The sequence below is a fragment of the Anser anser genome (genome assembly GCF_964211835.1).
Source record: "Anser anser genome assembly, chromosome: Z".
Taxonomy (NCBI): Eukaryota; Metazoa; Chordata; class Aves; order Anseriformes; family Anatidae; genus Anser; species Anser anser.
In genome coordinates this window covers 75,497,630-75,524,600 of record NC_139723.1, presented here as the reverse complement: position 1 = coordinate 75,524,600, position 26,971 = coordinate 75,497,630, and the positions used below count along the sequence as shown (strand labels likewise).

Genomic DNA, 26,971 nt, shown 5'->3' with positions numbered 1-26,971 from the left:
ACTTGTAATGAACCCTTAGCTCTCTCATGGATGCCTTCACTATCTCATTCTATGATTGAGACCTGCTGCTCAGAGACCTGCTATCACAGAGACCTGCTGCTCCACCTGGACTGTCACAAGTCAGGTTGGGTGTTAGGAAAGGGTTCTGAACCCAGAGGGTGGTTGGGCACTGGGACAGGCTCCCCAGGGCAGTGGTCACGGCACCAAGCTGCTGGAGTTCAAGGGTTTGGACAACGCTCTCAGACACATGGTTTGATTTTTGGGTCGTCCTGTGTGGAGCCAGGATATGGACTCAATGATTTTTGTGGGTCCCTTCCAGCATGGAATATTCTATGGTTCTATCTTTGAAGTTCCTTTCCAACTGCACTATTCTATTCTAATTTAATCCTGCAGAGAAAGGGAAAAACAGTAATCTCTATTGTCTACAAATATGTTTTCTTTTCATGAGAACATTCACGAAATAAAGATGAAATTCATCCTGACTGATATTCTTTGGTTTCAACTATAAACAAAAATATTTCTGTAGTACAACAGCTTGGTTGATGTGAGATGCACATGTTCAAGTACTGGTTTAACACCAAAAGATCTAAATGATTAACTATGATGCTATGAACACAAAGTAGCACTTAACACAATTACATGGTCTTTCTGTAGGGTAGTAAGTTCCAGATAAGCCCACCCCTTTAGGGTCTAACTCATTTCATCTCTTTGATCTATAACTGGAGTTATGCTGTCATACATGGAGTCATTTCTTGTTTGATATTTTTACTGCTACAAAAAATCTACTTATATTTTTTAAACCAGCATGCATTTTCACAAAACTATACATTTAATTAACACAGGATGTCCAACAGAATCTCCTTTTGTCTGAAAAGCTGAACAGGAAAAGAGGCATTAATAAAAAACAGGCTTTGAAAGGATGTGTCTCATTATTTATGATTTCTCCTAAATTCATTCAGTCTCTTAAAATATTTTACAAAATGGCCGCATCCTGTATTCTGGGACAGATACAGCCTTTTACAAGACAACAAACACAAAGGATACTTAATTTCTAATTTATGTGATTCTCTTAATAACACTAGCTGAAAAGCTCTACTACCCTCCTTCTGTTCTTAATTTTTAGCCTCTGTCTTCAAATGCAGAAGTATTAGAACTCTGTTTGAGTCAGAGTCTTTGCTCCCTAAATCAATCACAAACTGTTGAAGCAGATGAGGAAAAATGTGTGAAACCAATAAAGTATGTAATATGTAGGAAGCAGAGCTATGATGATGAGATTACTCCGTAATCTGTTGGGTTATGAATTTGGCCTAATATACTTGTCAATGCCATGCTACTGATGGCCATCAGTGTAGGACCTATGGCCAAGAGCAATGCCTCCTGAGTGATTTTTAAATTCTGTCCTGACTACAGAAGAATGGCTATTCAAGAATCTTTTCTGAAGTGTATTTGTGTTCCTTGCTCCAGAATGATCTCAGGTCTCTGCTTCAGGGCCTGACAGTTGTGCTATCCAAGAAGACTTGAAAAATCTTTTCCCTTTTTGTATTAGGAGTTTCAGAAGTCTAGTTATGTATCATATTATGAGATATATTTTTATATTAGAAAACTCTCCCTTAAGTGTTGTATCCAATAAACGTATTATATCAATTTAAAAATACAAAATAATATTCACTTCCAAAATATATTTTGCAATTCAAAGTGTTATATGAACATTAAGAATCATACTGCTATCTTACTTACTATCTGGATAATTACTGTACAGAAGAATACAGATGAGTGGTATTTCGTTGCCTTTTGAGCATTCTTTATCTTTACAAATAAACTGCTATTATTTTTGCCTTAGGTTGAATGAATAATATGCTACTTTACAAAGAAGAAACATATGTTTCCTTACGCTTATTCTCTTTCCCAAGTACCCATTATTGGTCATGGTTGGAGAAGAGAGAGAACTAGGAGGACGTTTCATCTGACCCAGTATCACTTGTTCTTCTAACAGAGTTTAAATCAATAAATGACAACAAATGAAGGTATAATGCATCTTTTCCTCCCATTCATGGACACTCTCAAACCTCTTCCAGGTAGTGAGTCTGAAGGAAGAGGTGTCTGTCATGTGAACTACCCGATCTTTCAGAATCTAGTGAAAAAAAGTAGCTAGATCCCAAGAAGGAAGTTTGGAAATAGTTCCCTCCTCTCAAGGCTATCCAATTTTCCACATAATTATTTTAAACCAAAATAATTTTTTGTTTAGGATCATGTGGGGGCACGGATTCACCTTTTGATCAGAATCATACTTTATAGTCAGAAGCAATCTCATAAAGAATATCAGCGTACTAAAAGCATTCTATCCAATCAGTTTTATACTGATAGTCATTAATATTTAATCATTACTTAAGAATCATAGAATGGTTGAGGTTGGAAGGAACCTCTGGAGGTTATCTGGTCCAATCCCCCTACTTGTCTATTGTGTTTTGATTTTAATTTTGTCTTTTATTTTTTTCTTTGTATTGTATGAGTGATGGGTATAGTTGCAAGAAAAAACAACTTGTCAATAATGATGATAATCGTCTCTTTCCTTGTTAACTATTAACTTTTATTGCAAAGACTCAATCAATTTTTGTATGTGGTAGTTTGTTATGAAGAAACAAATAGTTATCATGCCCAGTTCTTGTTCTTAACTGATGCTGTTCTACTGTAGTAGTTCAAATTTGGAAAAATATTTTATTAGGAGGGTAACCCTACTTAAATTTTCAGCTTTTCTCTGAATATTAATATGAAGAGCTGAAGAGGCAGTGACAGCAGAAAACTAGCAATGAAAATGGCTGTGACAACTTATTATAAACCACAGACTGAAAAGAAGGAATTAAGACACTGAACTTTACAACAATACAACCTGAAGACACAGATTCTGGAGACTGATAAGATTTATTTCATATAACTTGCTCAAGCCATTTACGTGACACAACACACTAATCAGAAAAACTTCAATGGAAGGCAAAATGAAAAATAAAATTCATGGTGAATAAACAATATAATGTACACTGGAAGCACTCTGACAAGTGCTTCCAAGTGCAATATGAATTATGTTTGTTTCTTGGTACTTAAGCTTTAAAAATCCCAGTAAGACTGCCTATTTGGAGGGACGTAAGCTGTTTTTTTATATTTTATTCTTTTCTTTAATCTAAAGATTTTTTGTTGAATGTACATGATTCCCTCTTTGTGCATAACAATTAAATAGCTTTCTCAGTAGAACTACATATTTGAAGATACTTAAAAATTCTGTGCAAAATCACATAAAATACAAAGCCTTGCAAGATTATTTATGAATCTCTCTCAGAAGCAAATAAAATAAATAATGCTAATTTTCTCTACTTACAATTTTTTCTTACATCTACCATCACAAAATTACAGGAAATGTACTGCAAAGAAAATAAAGTCAACAAATCAAATCAAATTACTGCTGTATTCCCCTGCTCTGCCAAATTTAAGCACCCATCTGAGGTACTGCTCCTCTAACACGTAAAATCTAAAATGAACTTTCTGACATTAAGTGGGGAATTATAGAGAAGTCCCTAAATTTCTCATGCATCAATGGAAACAGACACCTTCCAGAACTGCAAAGAGATTTCAACAGCCCCTTTAGATAATCTCATCCATTGTCTAGCCACTCTCATTGTGAATATTTTTTTCTTATGTCCACTCCAAATTTCCCTTGTTGCAACTTTTGACCACTGTCTTCTCCAACTGTACACTTTTTAGAAGAATATAGCGTTTAGGTAGTTGAAGAATATAACTAGATCCCCCATTAGCTTTTTCTTTTCTAGGGTAAACAAATCCTATTCCTTCAGCCTCTCCCTGTACATCATACTCCTCAGTTCACTAACCATCCCAGGGACCCTCTGCTGCAGGTTGTTGATAACTCTCTTGTACTGGAGAATGCAGCAGTACAGATGCAGTAATAAAACAGCATAATATATAGTTGCCTGTTTCACAGTCAGAGTGCATTGTTGGCTCACATTCAGCCTGGCATCCATTGTAAATTCCAGGGCCTTTTCAACAGAGCTGCTACCCTGCCAGCTGGTTCCCAGCCTGTACTGATGCAGGAGGATATTCCATCTTAGATGCAGAACTACACAAGGCCTCTTTTGCCCCTCCCCAAGGCTATTAGCAGTCCTCCTTGTTGAACCTCTGCCACTTGTCCTCTCAGTCTGACCTCACCCCCAACTTAATAACTTTTGTCTATTTGCTAATGATGATGGGTCATCATCCCGGAAAATACATTACATCACACCAACTCTACATGGTCTGGAAGTAAAAATAGCTCCGAAAAAAAGGGTCCCCTACACTGTCTACCAATGCCATCTGAGCTATATATATTAGATATTCATAACAGAAGAAAAATGCACCTCTGCAGAACAAATATTCCTAAATATGTTTGGGTAAGCTGATGGAGTAGGTGGCCACAATTACTGTCTGGATTCAGATAAATTTCAGGAGCTATTGTCCTAGTTTAGAAAAGAATCCTGCTGACTGTATTTCACTCAATGTGTTTGACAAGCAGAGAAATAATTCCCAGTTGCTCAGGGACAGTATGTGGCAGCATGTAAGACCAATTCAAATGACCTGAAGAGGCCTTAGGTGCCCAATACCTGACAGAACATCCACAGAAACGTCATGGAATTTCTGTGGTAGTAGTTCAAAACAGTGTCTTATAGATATCGCAGGAACTGTAGGTTGTTCTTACAAAAATAAATAAATAAATAAATAAATAAATAAATATTTAAAGTAATGGTTCTTCGCTGCAGAATGTTTCTTGTTTTAAAACTCTTTTTATAGCTTCTCATTTCAGAATGGTAAAGCAGGCAGTCTAATACCACGACTTCCATTTCAACAGGTCCATTGCAGAGAAGAAATTTTCATCTTGTATATGTCAAAATGGCAGAAGAAAATGATTTATAATTATGTAATGACACACTTATTTTCAAATATAGTTTGGCAACTTCACTTTTCAATGCTCGTCTATGGTAGATTATAGTGCTTTTCCAGTTCTACATAACTTTCATTATTGTGGACTGTCAGAAGCTTTCTTACACAGATGAGCAAGATCCCTTGTGAAAAGTTTATTTGCTGCAGAAGGTGCTTTAGTTCTGCAGAATTAAAATACTGGTTTCTTATCAAAACACTTCACTATTATTAGTTTGCTATTATGAACAAATAATTAAATGGAGACTAATGCATGATTATGGTTTTGTGACAGTTGTGCTCCTTTGTTACAAACTATGGTTTTATGTTTGTAGCCTTACAGTACTTTTGAAAGACTGTGCAACACATTCTGTTCTCAGCACACCTTACAACAGACGTGCAGTATTTGACATACACACACCACTTCATTAGCAGACCGATGATTGAAAGAAATTACTGAGAGGGAACAGCTGTGTAAGCTGGACGTCTGCAAGCCCATGGAACCTGATAGGATTCACTCAAGTGCTGAAGGAATTAGTGGATATTACAGCTTGACCCTTCTCAACAATTTACCAAAGGCGGTGGGAGTCTGGGAAGGTTCCTGGTGACTGAAGGGCATGAAGGAAGACCCAGAAAACTACAGAACCATTAGTCTAACCTCATACAGGTACAGCCTGGGAGATGAGTGGCTGGGAAGCAGCTCAGCAGAATGGGATCTGGGGGTGCTGGTCCAACACCAGCAGGCTCAGCAGGCTCAACGTAAGCCAGCAACGTGCCCTGACAGCTAAAAGGGAAAACTGCATTTTGGGGTACAATGAACACAGCATGGTGTTTAATTACCTCAAAAGAGGTGATTCCCACACTATATTTAGCATTGGTGTGGCCTCACCTTGAATATCAGGTGCAGTTCTGGGATGTTGAAAGACAACAATAAAAATTATATTAAGGTCTTGAAAGCATCCAGAGTAGGGCAAGAAAGCTGGTATCAGGGCTGGAAGACGTGTCCTGTGATGAGGGGTTGAGGACACTTGGATTGTCCAGTCAGGAGGAAAGGTGGCTCAGAGGTGACCCCATTACTCTCTGCAACTTTCTGAGCAGGGTGGGCGTTGCTGGTCTCTGGCTCCTGGGAACTGATGGCAGGATGTGTGAGAATGGCACAAAGCTGCACCAGGGGAGGTTCAGACTGGACATTAGGAGCAATTCATTTTCTGTGAGGGTGGTTAACCACTGGAACAGACTTCCTAGAGAGGTGGTTGATGCCCTGTCAGTGTTGAAGAGGCATTTGGACAATGCCTTCAATAATATGCTTTAACTTTTGGTTAGCCCTGAAGTGGTCAGGCAGTTGGACTTGATCTTTGTTGGGCCCTCCCAACTGAACTATTTTATTCTGTTTTACACTATTCTGTTCTGTTCTGTTCTGTTCTACTGGTGTATGCAATAATTGTCTGCCTTCTCCTTTTAGCCACGTATACAAGAAACAGTAAATGCTTTTGAAATGGAAGATCTAAAGTATAGTCCAAATCATCTTGTGGGAGGAATTTAGGAGGTACCAAACTTTTGGAGAAAGCTTAGGTGTTTTTTTTTTTTTTTTTAATACAAAGCCAACCATTGGAATGGGGTAAAGTTTTTGACTTGATGCAGTTATGCACAGAGCACAGGCAATATTCTGAGGTCCATTTAAACCACTTTTTGATTCTAAGACAGAGTCAAATATACCTAAGTCATTTATAACAAATAGTTCCTTAACCTGTTTTCAAAGACATCTGATAATCGAAATTCTACATTTCCAAACAATGTTGAAGCTAGTTTTTCCCACTGCTCTTGAAAAGTCTTCCTTTTACGATGATTTTAAGACACCTGATGTAGATGGCTACAGTTGCAATTGTTTATACCTAGAGTCTATATATCTGTGTATCTGATTCATAGGTATTGCAAAGTATGTAAGTATGTCAATTTGTAAGTTTGCTTTTACAAGTGTACTACGCAAATGAAAAGCAATTCACAGAAAATCTGTGCATTTTAAGTAAACAGAAGAAATGCTCCCATTCCTTGTTTGTGGTTTAAATATACGACTTAATTCTCTGGAATCATCTAGTTAAAATGCTTCACAGAAATAGTGGAAAAAAACTTGTTGCTTTTCCTGCCAACAGACTAATAGACTAAATTGTAGTATATCTCAAGCAAAGTACTAGAAGATAAGTTGTTCTAGATGTTTAAAAAATGGACAAACACATACTGATTTTCACTGCTCAATCTCCTCTCTTCTGTATTTTTTTTTAACATGAATGCAGAGTGTCTACTGGAAATTTTGATAAAAGTAGTAATTTTCTCCCATAAATTGTGCTCATTGTTTTTTCACTTCCTACAAAAGTTACCTAAAGTGACTATTTAATATTTTTATGTCAAGCCTTATCTTTGTTCTATACTGATTCTGGATAGAACTGCCTAATTTTTATTGGGATAAAAATACATACTCTTGAAACACATCGAGTCATACTAAGTGGGAGATACTAAAAAAAAAAAAAAAAAAAATTTCTACCTTAGTCTGTCTTAGTTTGACTGTCTTTGACTTACACTAGCTGAGAATTATTTTTTGCTTCTAATGCATCCCATACAGTTTTCAGGAAAAACAAACCAACAAAAAACAAACAAACAAAACAAAACAAAACAAAACAAAAAAAACACAAAACTCCTTATTAAAAGATAATCCATGCTATCAGAAATAACTAGGTGAAACAGCATTGCTTCTTTAGACAACTAAGCAGAGAAAATAAGGACTAGTTGTATATCTTTCTACACCATGATATGTTGGATTTGATCTCTATGTGCATATGCTATTAATTTTCCATTCAGTCTTTGTAACCCAGCCTAGTTTCCACCTTCTATGTGACACATGGTTTAGCCAAACTGGTCTTTTACTTGATCTTCTCTTGCTTTTTTAGAGAGTAATTTGTGTTGGTGTCTTTCATGTTGTTCCTTTAAGAAACTGCCAAATTTATTTATCTGCAGTTATGATGGAATGCTTCTGTCTAAATGTGAAAACAAAGTAATAGCCTGTCTGGTCTTTCAGCTCTCTGAAAGGAGTAAAAATTGGTGGGAGCTCTCATTCAAGCACTGTTAATGTTTGGCTATAATACTCCCTTGCCATACTTAACAATATATTGAATGGGGTCTGAGATGATCTGCTTGTTTTTATATGACTATTTGTGTGCTGCTAGTATTGTGGGATGAATTTCAGAGTGCACACTGATATATGTTAGTGGCACATTGTTGGTATTACCCATGCCTTTGACATACTCCTGATTGTAGGGTTCTGTTTTATTAAGCAATCGTTGTACCATTTTGTCTTTATCTATATGTGCTTGTTTCTTTGCATAATCCTACCATATTTAATAGTAAACCTTGTTTTTAACAGTGATCCACTGTTCACCTTCTTGCTTGGATCAGTATGAAGTAGTTTACAACTTCCACACTGCCAGCCATCAGTGAAAAAACAAACAAACATGTTCTTGGTAAAATTTTGAGTGAAATAGCCTGAACACCGAGTACACAAAGAGATACAAGGCTTAAGAGTACTGAAATTAAAACAAATTCTAGACAATATGGCACAAAATAAAGACAGGAGATATCTGTGCCCTTTTGTACATATTCTAAGGTAACCAAAAATGTTCAAAATATTGCAAATGTTATACATTGCATTTGTGTGGACAATACCACCTTTTGCTGTATTTAGTGCAGGTTTCCTTAATTTTCTGCTTCAAGTGAAGACATTTCACATAGTTTACAGGAAATTTTACTCCATAATTTTACTGTAGGATAAAATGCTCACGTATGAATGTCCACAAATCTAGGATGGATACTGGAGAGACCAGAGAGGTCTGAGAGGAGAGGCCTGAGTCTGGATAATGTCTGGATAAAGTCTTAAGTCTGGACCAGGGACTGGAGAGACCTGTTTGCAGGTATGTGTCAGTGTGCAGGGTAATTGGGAAACCAGGGTATCCAATAGCAGCTATTGGGCAGACTAGTTGCCTAATGCCAGTTACTGGAGGAATCTGTAACATATTTGTGCATGTATGTGAGAAGAGCTGAATAACCAACTACTGGAGCAAGGCTGTGAGCCTCAGGGGCTCATATGCCCAGCTGCCAGTATATGGGGAGACCTGTGAATCCAGGCGCCAGCTACTGGATAGATTGACTGTTAAAGACTAGTTACAGGAGGAATGCACATCAGAGAATCATCAAATATCCTGGGTTGGAAGGGACCCACAAGGATCATCGAGTCCATACCCTGGCTCCACACAGGACCACACAGAATTAGACCATATGACTGAGAGCTGTCCAGATGCTTCATGAACTCTGGCAGGCTTGGTGGTGTCACATCACACTGCCCTGGGGAGCCTGTCCCAGTGCTGTCCTGTCGCTGTCCCCAGAGAGCAGAGCTCAGCGCCTGCCCCTCCGCTCCCCTCGTGAGGGAGCTGCAGGCCGCCATGAGGCCTCCCCTCAGCCTGCTCTGCTCTGGGCTGAACAAACCCAGGGACCTCAGCCTCTCCTCATACATCTTTCCCTACAGACTTTCCACCATCTTTGTAGCCCTCCTTTGGACACTAATAGTTTTATGTCCTTACATTGCAGTGCCCCAAACTGCACACAGTACTTGAGGTGATGCTGCAACAGCACAGAGCAGAGTTGGTCAATTCTTTCCCTCAACCGGCTACCACTGTTGTGCCCAATGCACCCCAGGGTACAGTTGGCCCTTTTTGTCTGCCAGAGCACACTGATGCCTCAAATTCAAATCACTGTTTACCAAAACTCCCAGACTCCTTTCCGTGGGGCTGCTCTCCAGCCCCTCATCCCCTGGTCTGTACATATAGCCAAGGTTGCTCTTGTTGAACTTCATGCAGTTAGTGGTTGCCCAGCTCTCTAATTTGTCAAGATCTCTCTGTGAGGTTTCTCTTCCCTAGAAGTACTCAACGGCTCTTCCCAATTTAGTGCATCAACAAACTTAGTACGCATTTGAGTCCTGCGTTCAAATCATTTATGAAAACATTAATGAGAACTGGCCCTAAAATGGAGCCATGGGGAACCCCACTGGTGACTGTCTTGTTCAACAAGGGCAAGCGCAGGGTCTTGCACCTAGAAAGGAATAACCCCAAGCACCAGTACAGACTGGGGGCTGACCTGCTGGAGAGCAGCTTTGCAGAGAGAGACCCTGGAGTCCTGGTGGACAGCAGGCTGACCATGAGCCAGCAATGTGCCCTTGTGGCCAAGAAGGCCAACGGTATCCTGGGCTGCATTCAGAAAAGTGTTGCCAGCAGCTCAAGGTAGGTGATCTTCCCCCTCTACTCAGCCTTCGTGAGGCCATACCTGGAGTATTGTGTCCAGTTCTGGGCTTCCCAGTACAAGACAGACATGGAGCTCCTGGATTGAGTCCAGAGGAGGGCTACGAAGATGATGAGAGGACTGGAGCACCTGTTGTAGGAGGACAGGCTGAGAGAGCTGGGCCTGTTTAGCCTGGAAAAGAGAAGACTGAGGGGAGACCTTATCAATGTATGTAAATATCTGAGGGGAGGGTGTTGGGAGGATGGAGCCAGTCTCTTTTCAGTTGTGCCCAGCGACAGGACGAGAGGCAATGGGCACAAACTGAAGCACAGGAGGTTCCAGCTCAATATGAGGGGGCACTTCTTTACTGCGAGGGTGACAGAGCACTGGAACAGGTTGCCCAGAGAGGTTGTGGAACGTGCCTGGATGCCATCCTGCACAATATGCTCTAGGTGATCCTGCTCAGCAGGGGGGTTGGACTAGATGTCCCTTGCAACCTTGGCCATTCTGTGATTCTGTGATTAAATGTCTCTGCTTTGTCTACATCCCTATTCGTGAGGTCACCATCCTCATCAAGTAACAGACCAATGTTTTCTCTGGTTCTCCTTTTGTTCTTAACATATTTTTAAAAAGCCCTTTTTATTGTCCCCCACGGTACTGACTAGCTTCAACTCCAAGTGATTGTTGTTTGCATGAATTTTCTTCCTACAATGTTGAACAGCATCTCTGTAGTGTTCCCATGTCGCCTGACCTCACCTCCAGTGGCCATACACTTCCTTCCTTTTTCTGCTCCAGCTCAAGAAGATCCCTGCTCAGTCAAGTTGTCTTTTTGCCCTGCCTGCTGGACTTCCAACATTGTGGAATTTTCTGTTCCTGTCTCCAATTGCCACTTTACCCATGAGATCCTCTCTGTTTACAAGCAACAAATCTAGGAGGGTACCTTTTCTGGTCAGCTCCCTTAGTACCTTTACCAAGGTATCACCAAGGTGTTTTAGGAATCTCCTGGACCTGTTTTATCATCTGTGTGGTATTTCCAGTTAACATCTTGCAAGTTGAAGTCACCCATAAGGATATGGGCAGCTAATCTAGAATAACTTGCTGGTATATAAAATATAAATTTTTGACTAATAGGCATTAATTCTGATCAGCCACAAAGGGGAACAGGATGAGACAATTGGTGTTGCTTGTGTTTGCATGACTGCTGTGTTTTCTGTCTGCACTGATCTGTGTACTTAGCCGTATATATATATTTATATATGTACAGTGTCAGTTTATTTATGTGTGTATGGGAACACATACTCAGACTCACTGCTGGCTGGATCTGGGGACATGGAACCACAGCAACCTCAGTGCTGTTGGGCTACCAGATTCAGCAACTCCTAACAGTGCACAAGACTTCTTGCGAGTGTAACAGAATGGATAAAAAATGCATGAGAAATAGTACCTCGTGAAGAACATTCTATTAAGCATATATTGACCCTTAAACAGGTGAAAGAATCTGTACTGTACAGTACCCTATTACTGCTGTGGCATGACTCTCTTTCTACTGACACAAGAAAGCAATTAGATCCCCCCCAAAATCTTTGCCCCAAGCTGAACAAACCCTGACCTTCAGTCTCTGCCTTTATATCACATGCTCCATCTCCTATCTTGGAGGCATGCCACCAGACTTATTCTAGTTTCTCAGTGTCTTTTCTGAGAAAAGGTTCAGTGCTCCAGATGTGATCTCAGAAGTGCTAAAAAGAGAATAATCATTTCCCTCAGTCTACTGACTTTGCTGTTTTTAATGCAGACCTATTTTCCATTAGCTTTCTCTGTTGCAAGTGCACACTATTCCATTAGCTGTCTCTGTTGGAAGTGCACGCTAGTGACTCATGTTCAATTCATGGTCCACCAGGATCCCCAAGTCCTTTTGTGCAAAGCTGCCTTCCAACAAGAGAGCTACAGTCTGTACTGTGGCACGATTATTCTGTTCCAGCTTCAGAACTTTGCATTTGCATTTGGTGGACTTCACGTTTCAAAGATACAGATCTAGTCAATCTATACAAGCATGTTATTTTCTTATCTACTATCAATATAATGTAGCACAGTTCTGTTTTTCTAGGCATAGTTTCATGCCAACTAAAATTTCGGTATCATTGATCATGCTTGATCTACGCTAAATATTTACATTGTGTTTACAGGCTGTAGCTTTGAAGTGGTGAAAAATGGCCAACTTGTTCAATCCTGTTTGGAGTGTTTTATCTCAAATATCTCAACAAAAATTTTATTTCTGTAATAAAAATATATTTTATATTCAGTAAGTATAGGCTATTTTTTCCCCCCAGCCCTAATATGCCTATTAATCTCAGCAGAGATACAAAGTTTATCTGAGTTAGACAGATGACCATTTCTTGCCTGGTCTTTTAACAAAGTGATGACTACTTACAATAATACTCTAACACTTAAGATGAGCATATAAATATATTATTTCTATTATTTTCATATATAAAAAATCATACTCATCCATAGGAAGGACAACTGAACAAAAATGCTATTGAAGTAGTTAAGAATCAGAGTGCCTTTCTTTATAAAGAGAGAGAAATATTAGTAGCCAATTCTACAAAGTGGCCCACAGCTTCAATTTCAGTCCTCTTATTATGGAGTGGCTCAAAGGTATTAAGGTTTGCATTGTCCTTAGAATAAAAATTTAACTTATACCTTCTGAGAATAACAGTAACAGACGTTTGATAACTAGTACATGGAAATATATAGACAGAAATTTGTAATGGCTTGGGAGGGAAGGAACTGTGACCCTGACCCCACAGATCCATGTGCATTTTCATATTGACAGTGCTTATTTAAATGCCTTTAATCACAGATGTGCCTGTTTCCTCCCCTTTGATGCCTCTTTAGTTACATCTGTTTGTTTTGCAGGATCTGCTGTGAACTTGATCTAGGAACTGACCCACCTGAAAACAACTGTCCACCTGAAAACAACTTGCAAATTTGATCAGATCTTCCACAAAGTAAGAGTCTGTCAATTGCTTGATTCAGTTCACAGTCTAGCTTCGCAGTCAATTGTGTCAGAACAGAAGAGAGGCAGTGCAGTATGACTTGAAATGACCAGGGAAATTGGGGGGGGGGGGGCTTTTCATTTTCTATGAAGGAAAGAAAAACTAAAGAAAGTGTCATTTAATGTAAGGAGATGAAGACTGAATAAAAACATTACATATCTTCAAATACCGAAAAGGTTGATGGAAATGCAAAGACCTCACATCAGTGCTGCTGTTCAGTGTAGAACTTCACCCTAAGAATCATTGCAAAATAGGGTCAGAAATAGCCTTAAAACAGCATCTGCTTTATCTCCAAAACACATTCTCATTTTTGATATTGTTTTAACCTGCTGTTAATGATCTAGTGAAGGATTTCCACAACCTGCCAAGAAATCTAGAAATCTTAAAAAATAATTCTGCCCTCTCCATAAACTCTCATAAACTGTCAGATGAAAGATGTCTTTCTAATCTCTATCCTAAATCACCTGTTCTGTAATTTGGAAATATTACTGTTTGCTCTGTGCACCACAGACAGAGAACAGATTGCCCTGTTCCTTTTTGCAGTAGCTTTAAAGTATTTGAAAATTGTTGTAATATCCCTCTACTTCTCCTTACTTCTCTACTTCTTTTCTTCTTCCTCCCCCTACCCCCCCAGTCTGATTTTCTAAAGATCAAATATTTCAAGTTTTTGCATTGTCATAGGTATCTCTGGATTTCTGTCAGAACTTGTTGCTTTCTCCCAGACTCTCTGAAATTATTCTACCTCTTCTTGAAGCAAAATGCCCCCAAAATGAATGAAATACTTCAATTCAGTCATTACCATTGCTGAAGAACAGAAGGGAAAACACACATTTTGCAGATAGTACACCTTTTTATATCCAACATTAAGACTTGCCCTTCTAACATCAGAATGATAGTTTTCCTTATCAAATCAGGAAGTAGCCATATGTCTAACTCAGATAAAGGACGTTTATCTGCAAAGAGTAACTCAAACATATGGCAAAACAGAAAGTCTTCCTTTTGAAAACAAAACATGGTTTCAATTTGGAAATAAATTTCATATTCAAATAATTGAAGTGAAACACTCCAAACAGTATTCATCGAGCTTAATTCTCATTAAGCTTGTGATGTACTATAGTCTCTGGATCCTGTTATTTTTACAGGACTAGTATTTAACTAATTGTATGCCATCCTGCCACTCTGTGGTTATTTTTTCCTACCTACATTTATAATTTTCTTTACTTTCTTTTTGTATTGGATCCTATCTTTTTCATAACATGCTTTCAATTTTTAAAGGCTATTTTGGACTATCTGCCAATGCAGTTTGACCACACTAAACTTCTTTCACTTGTTTACTTACAAAGTAGACCTTTATATATGTAAATAAAAATCTTGAATAGTATTGGATACAGGACAGACATGTCTAGAACTCCACCACTGATAACTACTTTTGGTTGTGGTTTTCCAACTAGTTTTATTTTCACCCTACCATAAGTTCATCTTTATCATCTTTGATATCATCTTAATATCTTTATTGATGATCTGGATGAGGGCGTCCAGTGCACCCTCAGTAAGTTTGCAGATGACACCAAGCTAAGTGCGTGTGTCGATCTGCTCGAGGGCAGGAAGGCTCTGCAGGAGGATCTGGATAGGCTGGAGCGATGGGCTGAGGTCAACTGCATGAAGTTCAACAAGGCCAAGTGCCGGGTCCTGCACCTGGGCTGCAACAACCCCAAGCAGAGCTACAGGCTGGGAGATGAGTGGCTGGAAAGCTGCCTGGCAGAGAAGGACCTGGGAGTATTGGTGGATAGTCGGCTGAATATGAGCTAGCAGTGTGCTCAGGTGGCCAAGAAGGCCAACGGCATCCTGGCCTGTATAAGAAGCAGTGTGGCCAGCAGGTCGAGGGAAGTGATTGTGCCCCTGTACTCGGCTCTGGTGAGGCCGCACCTCGAGTACTGTGTTCAGTTTTGGGCCCCTCGCTACAGGAAGGACATGGACGTGCTCGAGCGAGTCCAGAGAAGGGCGACCAAGCTGGTGAGGGGTCTGGAGAACAAGTCTTACGAGGAGCGGCTGAGGGAGCTGGGGTTGTTCAGCCTGGAGAAGAGGAGGCTCAGGGGCGACCTCATCGCTCTCTACAGGTACCTTAAAGGAGGCTGTAGAGAGGTGGGGGTTGGTCTGTTCTCCTACGTGCCTGGTGACAGGACGAGGGGGAATGGGCTAAAGTTGCGACAGGGGAGTTTTAGGTTGGATGTTAGGAAGTACTTCTTTACCGAAAGGGTTATTAAGCATTGGAACGGGCTGCCCAGGGAGGTGGTGGAGTCACCATCCCTGGAGGTCTTTAAAAGACGTTTAGATGTAGAGCTTAGGGATATGGTTTAGTGGAGTACTTAGTGTTAGGTCGGAGGTTGGACTCGATGATCTTGAGGTCTCTTCCAACCTAGAGAAATCTGTGAATCTGTGAATCATGTTTCATTGTTAGTTTATGAGAATACCATGCGATACAGCATTGAAAGTTTTATTAAAGTCATGATAGCTAATATTTATGTATTTATATATTAATATTTATATATGATATTTATTACTAATGTTTACCCATCTATAAAGATCCATTAATTTATATTAATGTTTATCCATCTATATAGTCTGCTCCCATCTCAGAGAAATAAATTAAACTGGTTTGACATCATTTGTTCCTGAAAAAGCTCATGTCCTTGATCCCTTCTCGATGTTTGTAGGTAAATAGTTTTATTATATTGTTCTACTTCTCTCCTTCAACATTAAACAGATTCCATTATCTCTCCCTTCTGGTATTAACTATATTCAGCAGCTCATTGAGACTGACTATTTCAGTCAAAACTAATTAAAAACTTTGGCCTTTCCACTTTTTAGAGAACTGTAATTCTCTTGGCCTTCCTCTTATAACTACTGTACTAGAGAGGTATTTTGTGTTTTCCAAATTGTCTCATTAGTTACATCTCATTCCGTGTATTGTGGTTGGGAAACTTTATAATCCTGCTTTATAAGAAAGCCAAGAACATACGCTGTTAGAAGAGTTGCGGAAGATTCATTCCTGCTGAAAGGCTTTAAACAAGGACTAAACCAAGGTAGACAAATGTGCTGTAAAACAGTCCCCCACGTGAAAGGATAGGCAGGGTATGTAAGGACCTCCCTAAGGAAAATAAACATATTCTCTGGTAAAATGTGAAAAGGACTCACTTGCAATATTTACTCTAGTAAACAAAATAAGGTCATGGCACATGTGGCCTTGCCAGCAAGGAGGCTGGGGTGCACCAGGAGCAGGGAGGGGACAGAGCCAGGACAGCTGGCCTGGGCTGGACAAAGGGATACATAATGCTGAACAATGAAATTAGGGAAGTTGGCTCAGGTGGTGCCACTTCTCAGGGTTGGTCTGGGCACTGGGCTTAGTGCCAGCTCAGGGTGAGCAGTTGCATTGTGCATCACTTGGTTTGTATATTCCTTTATCATAATTATTATCACTAGTTTTCATTCATTTTCTATCCTATTGAACTTTCTTTATCTCAACCCACAAGTTTAACTTTTTTTTTTTTTCTTTTTTTTTTTTTTCTGATTCTCTCCCCCATCCCACTGTGGGGAGGGAGGGAGGAAGGGAACAGCTGTGTGGTGCTCAAGCTGCCTGCCAGGTTAAACCACAACAACCATACACCCTCTGTACTGGAGGAGTGTGTACTTAAAATCTTAGCATAGTGTATTTAAGGTACTACACATTTTCCTCAATTCTTTTCTTAGACTTAGTTCCTGTGAAATATTACATATTGATTTTCAGAGCTTAAGTCTGCAAATTGGGAATCTGGTGGATTTATTTCTCAGTATTCCTTTCATCAGAAGATGTCTTAATGTTCAAAATCCTTCACTATCACTAGTAGTGGTAGATCATTCTGCTAGTTGCTTACTGGAAGCCATGGAATCTTAATCTTTTGAGGCTAGCCTGTTTAGGAGGCCCTTACCATGATAATTATCTATGTTTTTGTCCCCTTTAAAAACTACCCAGAATTTTCAGCATGTTTATCTGGCACTGTATTACAGATTTCAGACCAAGTGTTCAAGCAGACACCATTGAGCCTCTTCTATATCAACTCACATAGTCATTACAGAAAGTAAAATCGGCCTGTCATGACTAGATAAAGCAGACAATCAGTAGGACAATTAATGTGTATAATATATATACATAATGTATGTAATATATACATAATAAAATGATATATATATATATATAACATATATATTTATAAAACAGTGTAGCTTCTTTGGAAGGGACAAAGATGGGAATTACAGATGCTGTTTCCTCGGACATTAGAAGCAATGCAAATATCTGCTATATGTATTTGGAGGAAATGATCTGAAGCATGAGTTGTGAGAGCATTTTTAGGAAACATGAATTTTACACATGAACAACAGTGAAACAGGAGCACTTAAGTTTGGAATGCACCAACAGATATAAACATGCTTTCTGAAGAGACGGAAAGGAAGGCAGCCTCAGCATGCAAGAACGAATGAATTCTGTTCATTCAACATCCAACCTACTGAAAGCTTCCAGCAGCTTATAAGAGAACATTATAATGCCCTGAAGCTCAGGGTAACAGAAAGCTGTGAAACAGAGGTTGTATCTCCGGATTGAAGTAAAATAAATTCAAGTTAAAATGCAGTGGTATGGGTACTAAAGAGAAGTTGTCTAAGTACAAAAGACTCAGGAAGGTAAGGATCAGAAATCTCAATTATGGTAGAAACTGCAGGTCAAGCTGAGTAATGCAGCAAAATACAGGATGTGTAAAATATTTTCAGTATAAAAGAAACATAAAAGCACATATATGTATAATGTATGCAGTTAGAGGAGAATTTCCCTAAATAAGAAAGATAGTTTTAATACCATAAGCAAGAAACATCTAGAATAGAAGAAACAAAAATCAAAGAAACAATCAAAAAACATGAAAAGGAAGGGACTTTGATCTGTATCATCAGTTAACCTCTCAGTTAACTGTAAGTTGCCTGCTTATAGCATAAGCTCTTCAGCACAGAGATCTCTGTCTCTACATGTCTAAAAATTTCATAAACTACATCAGTGAATTACTCTTTCATGTGATTAAAGTGACTGTCGGTGCCATGATGGAATCCTGCAGCACCTGAACTGAAAAAAATACTGCTCTTAAAGTTGCAGTTATTTTCCATTACAGATCTGCCAAAATGACTGGCCTAGAATTGAATTATTTTACAGTAGTTTAATATTCCATGCAAGTTGATAGATATCTATCCTTTGCTACAGGTATTAATTATAGCATTGCTTAATATTCACTTTTTTTAATGTACAAATCTTCCAAAACAATAACTGCCAAAATTCTGAGGTCTTATTTCTCTGTCAAGACTCTGCAGAGATTGCAATACTCATCTACTGAGATGATGACAAAACCAAAACATTTTACAATATATTTACTAACATTAGAAAGTATCATAGGTAAAATCATTCCCACCCATTAAAATGTAAAAGAATACCCCCAAAAATTTAGGGGTTGTATTTTTTTTTTCTAGATGTGCCAGTAAAAGTCGTCAGTGTGATTCATGTTGAAGACAGCAGACTGATTATATGACTTTTTTTTTTTACTCTCAGAACCTGAAGTTATTGCAGAATTTGATAGAGGTGGCAACAGTATTCAGAAAGTGCCTATTAGTGTGATTTAAAACACATTACACATTACTCAGAAATTAACAAGGTCAAATTGAATTTTACAGGCTGAAACTGCTACATATTAGTTAAAATGGATACATCCATCTTTGTAAATCAAACTACCTACCAGCATTCCTGGGTATTGGATCCTGGTTACCCACACTGATAAACTGCTGGAGTGGTCCCTAGCACAGATTTGGTCCAAGTCAACCAGAACTACCCCAAACAACTGCTGGGTACAGATCTGGAGCTGCACAGCACCAGTCCCAATAGGTGGTCTGCATGCAGCCACAGTGTTTTGGAGGGCAAGACAATTTAAAAGTACAGACATGGAGTATATAATATCAGTTGGTTCCCATGCCAATATTCCTGGCACATTTAATTTGCTAAGATCATGCAACCGTAATGACTGATAGAAAAGCATGATGAAACTCTTCAATATGCATAGGCATCCTACTGATATTGTAAGTATGTCTAAGAAAGAATAAACAAGTATTTTATTTTTTAAGTATACATTATTACTAGTAAGTTGTAAGAGGGGTGTTTTATACAACATCAAAGTGTTATATGCTAATAAAGTATGACAATCTACAAGACATGATACTTTACTTCCTTCTATTTTACAAGTTTCAGCAATGTAGTGTTCCCAGCTGATGAAATAGTTATTTGGTAAAACTGAGCTAAGTGATTAGAGGGCAGCAGAGGCAAGTGTGTGAGTTTTAGGGGTGTCAGCATTTGCTTTTGTTTTCCCCCCACCCCTATAAGCTCAAGCAAAGTCTCTGATTCTAAAGCTGCAGAGGTGGGGTAAAGAGGAAGCAACAGTTATTTGAGCCTAAATTACTGCTTTTGCCACATTTTTTGCATGCTAAAGAAATGGGATTAAGGGGATACCCTCAGAGTAGATAGTACTCTAATAAGATTGAACTAATTATCTGATTTCAGAATGAGCTGTGCACAAGATGCACAGAGTGAATACAGTATGCATGCAAACATGCACATACATGCATACCATAAGAAAAACTTCACATCCAAATACATTTGGTATCATCTACAATTTAAGGAACATTGACAGCCTAATCTATTACTATCAAATCCGTATAAACATGTACTTTTCAAATGTATAGTGTGCAAAATGATAAACGGAAGTGAGCTATCCTCAGCTTCCTTCTAAATCATTCCAACCACTAAAACAATTTCCCAGGAAAGACGTGATAATACTTATACATATTATTTGCATTTATTTAATGAAAATCTGATGAATTTCTCTTGGAAGAAAAGTATGCTTTCCCAAATAGCCTACTTATTAACAATGTACCCTATTAAGCTATTAAATAAAATACCAGGAAAGGCTGTGGCAAATGCTAAATGTATAATAGATGTAAAGGTGTCAGTCAGCATATTAACAGCTACAGTGCTGAGATAATTGGTATCCAGACTTTATCTGCACCATCTCTAAGAGATGAGTTTTACCGTATGTTGTATGATATTTATGAACTTTATGATTTATTAAGGAATTCAGAAGTTCTTTTGTTGCAGATTAACTTTAAAGGTAAAATTGCAGACAGTCTCAAATGACACTTGGAAATGATGATACTACATAAGATAAGACAACAAAAGCCAAGGAATTGAAAGAAATTTCATTTGCCTTTTGACATTAGCAGAGCTGGTGACTTTTATCCCAGCTTTTTAATCCCAGCCCCACGTATTAGCTGATGTGTCCTAGACAACGTGCCATTTAACATGTATTAACTAATTAAGATGAACACCAGGGAGCTTTGGCTTCACAAAGATTACTTAAAAGGTTAAAGATACATACTCCTTTAGATGTCTGTCTCAGCAGAGCAAAAACTTTCTAAAAAGCCATTTTTATGTGGATAAAAAAATCAATTCAGACTCTTACAAAATATAAATATTTGCCTGAGAGTAATGTACAGTTTTAGTCATTTCTTATTTCAGCCAGAAAACATGGAGATATAAAAGTACCTTTAAAATTACTAAAGCGGAGTATGAAAAACTGTTTTACCATGTTGAAATAGAAAAGCAGCCAGAAAGATTATAAATCCAAGATTTTGAGAGACGTTCAACCCAAATGCCAAATAAAGAAATAAAAATGGAAGTTTTGATTTTGGTTATTCATTGCACCTTCCTCATTCGTAGTCTTTAATTTTATATTTTTATTTGGTTTTTCAACTGTTCATAAACTTAATACAAATTAATTAATTTGTATTAATAATTAATTTAAAAATTAATACTTAATTGTCTGTATCTTAATACAGACAGCATTAGAATAATCATGCACAATATATGTACAGGACTGTCAAAATAAAAAGAATAATAAACACAAGAAATTAGTTTTATATAAATATGGGAATTGGAAGGAAGTTAGGTTACAGCTTCTACCTTAGTGAGCAACTGTCACTAAGGGACAACTAATTATATATAAATTAGTCCAAAGCAAAAGCTGATTTTGCCATCAGGTCCAGTGTAGGCCAAGCAGCTGGCAGTTAGTTCAGTAACCTAGAACGATCCCAAAAGGTAGCAAGACAGTGAGAAGAGTAACTGCCACAGCAATTTATGACTTCTTAAATAAGACAGAAGGAGAAAAAAAAATAGCCTAATAGCTGAGAGAAGTAAAACAATCGCTGAATTAAGTGAAAACACCAAGAAACAAGTAGTTGGGAGAATTAAAGGTGACCAGAACAACTTGTAAATACTCAGAACAAAGAAAAGCTGGGCCTACTTCTGAATAGCCTCTTTGCCAAGGTCTCAAGGCTTCCAGACATTTAGAGAAAAGATGTAAGATCTCATTAACAGGGTTTATATCTCACTGGTTAGTTTTGCATAGTCATATATGCAGCCAGTAAATCTTGTCCATTATATTATGGACTGCACTTACTTACAGCATTCAACTACCCAACACCCAGAGCGACAGTGTGGACAAAGGATTTGACATCCATGGGCGGGTTCAAAGGTTGAATGAACCAAAATAAACTTTTTAGGCTGAAGAACTGCAACCTTCCAGCTCTCAATAATCTCAAAAACCCTATTTAATTGGGCTTATAAAGCCATTCTGTATGTCTAACATCCTACTTCCTTCAAAAATAACTCACTTTCTCTAGGATGGAATGATCAAGAAACAGAACGCCAATTAACATGAGTTCTTACTTCAGAACCTTCAGTACATAACAGTTTTCATTTACACTTGATTCTTAGGATTAGAAGAAATTTCTTTTCGAAAAGAAACTTGAGTTATGATCTTGACACTTAAAAAAAATATACAGCTTCAATCATCCAACCTTTCCCAGACATTAATAAGCCATTAGAAGTTATTGATAATATCTCGAGTGTTTACATGCAATCATATTCTCATCAACATACACAGCAGTTTAGATTTTAATTCCAATCAATCATGAAATGATTTAATTAAAATTAAAAGTTGAACACTACAGTTTTACTTAAACTCAGGGTCCTTTCCTATCTTTTAATTTTCCACTTGATGAGCTCACCTCTCTGAGCAGAACTTTGCTTATGAAAATATGTACACCTTGTATGTGCCAGACAGTGCACTACAGACTTTTCAGTGTCGCTTCCTTACCACTCCTGCTTCCATTTGCCCTCCCTTACATCTTCCGTTATTTGAGTCCACTAGACCATTTCACTCACTGCAAGCAGTATAAGTGGGTCCAAATCACAGCAATTCCCACACAGCATAGCTGCTATGCATGAGAGACATTCAGCAGCTCTAACAGGGTAAGCTCTTATGGCACTTCCATTTTCCTTGCATGCCAGAAAGAAGATGCAGGCACATTAATGTTTTCTGTAAAGCCTGTTTTGCAGAGAATGTGCTTTTGCAGATGAAAGCTTGCGGCAGAGGCCCTTGGGCAATTATATATCAATTGCATTTTAAGTCTTCTCATATTTTTTCTATTTCAGATTTCCAGTGCAGACAGGTAAGGTGCAGCTTGGTCACACTTTCTAAAATGCCTGTCAAAGCAGGAACTTTTGCTGAGCTCAAGTTCTGAACAGGCAGGCTCAAATGACTTGTACACCTACTAAGAGTATAATATACAGTGTGTATATATATATATACACATATACACAATATACATATGCAGTATATCCTAGAAATCAACAAGACCACGAGTATGTAAGCGACCATCAAAACTACAGGTTTAGGACCTAAAAAGGAGATCCTGGATAGAAAAGTCTCAGGGAGAGAAGAATCTCGGATAATGTGACCTGTAGGCTGCAAAGACTTTATAGCTCTGAGCCATAATTAAGAGGGTTTGTTTGTTGCTGTTGGGATCAACCCCCAACATTGTTCCCCAACCCCTGACACTTTTCTGTCACCATCCAGGCATCTCTAACTGGGACTGATTCAGAATTGGGAATTCATATACTAAATTGTTTACCCCTAACCTCCAGCACTGCCAGTAGGTCTGTGGCCTTATCTTCCCCTTCATCCTCACACAGAATTTCCTGATGTTCAAATACCTGCTGCCATCAGTCCTCGTTTTAATTGTTGGGAATGAGGTAGTTCTGCAACAAAAGATGAGAGAGAGAGGAAAATCTCTTCTCTGCATTCATAACTACAGTCTCTGCACAACAAAGACATGAAAGCAGAAAGGTTTTTCAGCAGGAATACATCTTACCACAGCAGACTTCAAGCAACTCTTCAATACTCTTCATATATTTTTGATTATGCAAAGAAATTAACATTGTATCCATGTATCTCTTTAAATGCTTCATTACAATATGATGTTTAATTGCAAAAACAGTACAAAGTATACTTGTTCTGAGGAAAAAAAAATAATCAAAAGAGTTTAAAAGAAGCAGAAAGCAACAACGTACCTTGGAGTTTCTCTTCAGCCCTAGAAAAGGACTACTCTCCTTTCTTTCATGTTTCTCCTTATTTTTTGGTTCTGGTGAACCGATCTACCATGTTTCTCTCACAACTGACTATAATAAAGATGTTTTTCATGAATTAGATAACATACATATGGTGTCTGGATAAATAATATGTGGTATCAGTTTGAACCAGCTCCAATTCACTGGTATCATTGCAACCAAATTTCCTGTTTAAGTTACAGAGTAAGACCACTACTGAATCCAGAAATTACAGTAAAAAAGGCTACAGCAAAATTGACAAGACTATATATAAATATATATACATATATATTTTTTTTCAGATCAAAGCCTCATCTAGTCTAAAAATTTGTTACAGTAAAAAACATATTGCTTCTGCATAGTCTTTATGACCCTCAATTAGGCCCAGAGATAGTACCAGAAATGCAAGACATTGATGTCATCTTTGATACCTGAAGAAAATTTTGTAGGACTACATCACTATGCATAGTCACTGCTACCTAACTTTATATTACTCTCTATTTTGATAACAGAGTGGTTGAGCTTGTATTAAAAATTACAAACGTACAACTTAAAGCTAATTAAATGCACAAAAAACCTCGTTCAACCAAAAGGCTATGCACAGACCTTGTACTGAATGTAAATCCTACATTCTCCACCTAATGCAGAAAAAAGTATTTCTTTGCAATACATTTCGTACTTACTGTTGACCTACAAAATAAATGCAAAACAAACAACAATGACAACACGCAGATGGGATGGGCCAGTATGCAAAAGAATACATTCACAATTAAGGATTCCATAGAGGAATCCTCCAGTAAAGGACACTAGTGGAAGGTAAGTGGGAAAAAAAGAAATATAAAATATAAAAGGAATTTTCCATGTCAAATGGGCAGTCTGTGGGAAAGAACTGTTTTCATTTTTCCATGGTTGTGATCAGAAATATTTATTTCTTTGCTGACATTTACAGAGTTTAATATGCAAACATAAAAATCCTCCAAGTAATGGAAACAGTTTTACAATCATATCCTTTCAGAAACAAAATGCACTGTAAGTCATCATAATCACAGGAAAAATATTTCCATTAAGTTTAGTTATCCTTTACAGTTTTCGTAATTTTAGTGATCACCTTGGAGTCTGAACTCTCCTACTTATCTATATAATATATAAAAGGCTGACTTCACTGAGTTAGGGTTTTCTACCTCAACTTCTTGAGAGAACCAAGTCATTTCAAAGGAAATACCCAATAATAAGTTAAAATACTGTAATCAACAAAATACTGTAAGCCTATGTGGATGACAACTAAGCATTGTGTATCTCTTTATTCTTATTTTCTTTCTCAGTTCTTTCCTTAATCTTTGCATTTTATATTTCAGTAAGAATTATTAGAAATACTCGAGGAAGAGATTAAGAAGACCTTGTCACTGCAGCAACTTTGACACAGTAATTTTATCTTAGACCTAAATATTCCATATTTAGAATATCACCCTATATTATGCTTTTTTTTTTTTTTAAACAGGAAAATATTATATTTTCCTTGAACTCTTTTAAAACTTACTAGAGGTAGTTATTTTTTTGTATGTAGTTCCACATGTATTCACTGGTACCTCATAAGCACAGTTAAACAGTTTAAACCAAAATTTACTGAGAGGTAATCAAAAGCAAATGCATGAATTAATTCTTAATTACAGTTAATTTAACTCTAAAGTCACATAATTGAAAACTACTGAAATAAATTTATGCCACTGAAAAAGCTCAATATTAATATAAACATTATTATACCAGGTGCACCTTGTCAGTGACCTTTATTCAAAAGACCTAATTAGAAGATCCATCCATTTAAATTACCTAAAAACAGTAGATGCAAATGTAGGCATTTAGAATCATACTTGAAATAACAATTCAGGTGAGCTAAGACACAGGTATACATCCTGGCAGCAGCAGCAAGTACAAATTACACCAAAATGAACTGCAATTATTCTATTTAGTGAAGAGTAGCTGTGTTAAATGTGGAGATGACAGTTCACTTTACATGTGGACCAAATGAATGGTCTAATAGTGCTGAAAGGGTAAGATCTTGCTTCCTCACTTTTTCATTTTCCTCCTGTTTTTGAGTCAGTTCCTTCCCTCCCACCCTCAGTAATAGCTTCCCTACCCTGCCTCACTGTCCAGGAGATACAGCATCCATGTGATCTCAAGATTAAACATTCAATGAGTTAAACAGCTTCTGTTTTTCCCAAGTTACTTTCCTGATGTTTCAGTGAGTTCGCTCACGTGATCAAATAAATGCCAGCTGGTGCAAGGTCAGCAACAGGCTTATGTGACCAGAACTGAGGAAAGAAAAACACGATAGGGGAGTTCCCACTTTGCACTGGAGAGTTGTTAAAGTGCCTACACCTACTTCATGTAACCATATCTTGTATAGCATGTTTCCAAGAGGAAGTACACTGCTCATTCATTTAACTTCTAGTCTATATCAAAATTAGTATCAGGAACTATTAAGACCTGTGGAGAAAGAGAAAAGAAGGCAGAATAATTTCTGCTCAATAAGCATAAAACCCATGAATTTGAAGATTTAGCAAACACTATATATTTCTTTCTATAGTTGGAAGAAATAATCCTGAAAGTACTGCAGGCAACTGGAGGTCAGCAAAATGCAATCAACTCTGTGAAGTTAAAAACAAGCTAGAAAGGTCACTGTAACTTGCCCATCTTGGAACAAGGAAGTAATGTTCTCTCTTTAATGAGTTTGACTGAGGTGAACTTTGAGTAGATTGTGTGCTCTCTAAGAGATAATGTTTTCAGAATGACAAATCAGGACTCACCTCACTTTAACCAGATGCCTATAGCTGAGCTGTATAGGTGTCCCTATACTGTCAATAAAGGGAAACAGGCTATTACAGAATGTGACTCATCTTACCTGTTTTAGATATATATTGAAGGGCGAGACAAATTTGTCTGAGAAGTACCTATTTCTTTGCTATGACCAGGGAGATTACACAGGCTATTGTAAGGATCCACATTTAAAAGAACAGCAGCCACAGTAACGAGCAGGAAGGAGTTGAAAGACAAACAGAAAACAAAACAAAACAAAGAA

At 37.9% G+C, this 26,971-nt stretch overlaps 1 protein-coding gene across 26 annotated transcripts in view; it reads right to left on the bottom strand.

Moving 5' to 3' along the window:
* The window catches only part of PRLR (prolactin receptor), a 168,270-nt gene that overhangs the window by 102,184 nt on the left and 39,115 nt on the right, over positions 1-26,971 (bottom strand). The window contains exon 1 of one of the 26 annotated variants that reach the window (XM_083818541.1): positions 23,428-23,518. The exons of the other annotated variants lie outside the window; for them this stretch is intronic. The gene's annotated coding sequence lies outside the window, so the exon portion shown is untranslated. Of the gene's footprint in view, positions 1-23,427; positions 23,519-26,971 lie in introns of those variants that run through there. 26 annotated transcript variants of the gene reach the window in all.